General features: G+C 55.5%; 1 pseudogene; it reads left to right on the forward strand.

The window, feature by feature from the left end:
- The first annotated feature begins 356 nt into the window (after positions 1 to 356).
- On the forward strand, positions 357 to 2013 carry LOC119325928 (annotated as a pseudogene).
- Positions 2014 to 2214: the final 201 nt, after the last annotated feature.

A 2214-nucleotide genomic window follows, 5' to 3' on the forward strand; every position in this document is an offset into this window, starting at 1 on the left:
TCTAGATGAGACATAATTTGGTCTCATTTATTTTGAAAACAAGAACAGATATAGCCCACGTCGGTACACACATCTTATAGCATCACATCCAATGGCTATAAAAGGTGAATGAGATCAAATTATATCTCATCTAGATGAGTTCTAGCAAAACTGTTTGAAAAGCGACTTGTACCTGTTAACAACTTTGTAGTACGTCGTGGAAAAAGGCTGCTCTGCTCTTTGCTCTCGGTAGGCAGGGGTGTAGTGTGCTGTGGACTCTCGAGTAGGCTCCTAGGAGTACGACGGTTGCAGTGGCTGCGCCTTTAAATGAATTCTACCCCTTGCATTGTTCCCATGTATCCTCTCCTCACCTCCGAGCATGATCGATCGGTTGCGAACACAATAGCCATGGCCATGGGCTTGCCACCTCTTAGCAAGCAGTTGTTCCCCATTGTTGCCGGCATGGTCCTTGTATGCAGCATCTTCCTCAAAGCTGTGCGGCGACTCGGCTACTCTTTCTCACCCATCCAGCTCCTCCTGCTCTCTCTGGTCCTCCTAGCCATGGTGGCAGCCGTCGTGAACCGCACACGCGCCGTGTACCTCGTGGATTATGCTTGCTTCCTTCCCTGTCCCACCTGGCGTTTCCCTAACTCCACATTGATCGAGTACGCTCGCCTGGTACCCGCGTTCGCGGACGATCGCACTGTCGGCTTCACCACGCGGGTGCTCGGGAGCAGCGGTCTCGGCGATGAGACCAGCTTGCCACCCGGCGACCACTACATCCCGCCGGACAACAACTTGGTCGTAGCCCGAGCCGAGGCGGAGCTGGTCATCTTCTCGGCCATCGACGACCTGTTGGCCAAGACAGGTGTCACCCCTGATGCCGTCGGCGTCGTTGTCGTCAACTGCAGCGTCTTCGCCCCCGTGCCGTCCCTCAGCGACATGATCGTCAACAGATACAAACTCCGCAGCGATGTCCGTTGTGTAAATCTGTCTGGGATGGGCTGTAGCGCCGGGGTGATCTCGGTGGGGCTTGCTGCCGGCCTACTTGGTGCAGCGCCCCATGGTGCTGCCCATGCTCTGGTCGTGTCCACGGAGACCATCACGCCCAACCTGTACCTCGGCAGGGAGCGCTCCATGCTGCTGTCCAACATGCTCTTTCGGGTGGGCGGCGCCGCCGTGCTGCTGTCCACGTCCAAGGACAGGGCGCGGTTTCGGCTCGCCCACATCGTGCGGACGATCACCGGCGGCGCGCAGGACAGCTCGTACCGGTGCATATTCCAGGAGGAGGACGAGGAAGGAAACTTAGGGGTCAAACTTTCCAGGGACCTCATGTGCGTCGCCCGTGACGCGCTCAAGGCCAACATCACGGCCCTTGGCCGCTCGTGCTCCCCTTCTTCGAGCAGCTGCGCTTCGTCGCCAACAAGCTGCTGCTCAAGCTGGGCCGGCGAGTCAGCGTGAAGGTGAAGCCTTACGTCCCCGACTTGTGCAAGGCGTTCCATCACGTGTGCATCCATGCAGGGGGCCGTGCGGTCGTCGACGAGGTCCAGACTAGCCTCGGGCTGTCGGAGGAGCACGTGGAGCCGTCTCGCATGGCGCTTCACCGGTTCGGAACACGTCGAGCAGCTCGGTGTGGTACGAGATGGCGTACCTGGAGGCCAAGGGCCGGGTGCGGAAGGGCCACCGTGTGTGGATGGTTGGCCTCGGAGCTGGGGTCAAGTGCAACAGCGCCGTCTGGGAGTGCATCCGCCCGGCAGCCCGGCTGGACAAGGCGTGGGCGGGATGCATACATCGCTACCCAATCAACGTCCCTCATGCCAACGTCAACATGGTAGCTGAGAGCGATCCCATAATTGCAGTGTAAATCATGGGTGTTTTGTCACGAAAAGCATCAACAATCACAATAAATCTCTCGTTTGTTCTAGTATTTCATTTACCAAGCGTGCGGTCATGGTGCATGAACCGTACGTATATATAATTTGATTGTAATGTTCTTGTATTTTGTGCAAAGACTAGCGTTTTAATGCCTTTTTACCTTATGGTTTGGTCATGTCGCTGTGTATATGGCTTGTATTATGATCTTTATGATATGAATGAGACATGTAATACTATGTGGAAAAAACCGTTAGTCAATTTTCGCAAGTGAGTCTATCCAGGACACGTTAATCATTCTTCAAGTGCGACTTGCGGCGGATAGCGGGGGTTAAGAGCAACTCCAACAGATCCTGTATCCGT

The sequence above is a fragment of the Triticum dicoccoides genome, chromosome 6B (assembly GCF_002162155.2).
Source record: "Triticum dicoccoides isolate Atlit2015 ecotype Zavitan chromosome 6B, WEW_v2.0, whole genome shotgun sequence".
NCBI lineage: Eukaryota > Viridiplantae > Streptophyta > Magnoliopsida > Poales > Poaceae > Triticum > Triticum dicoccoides.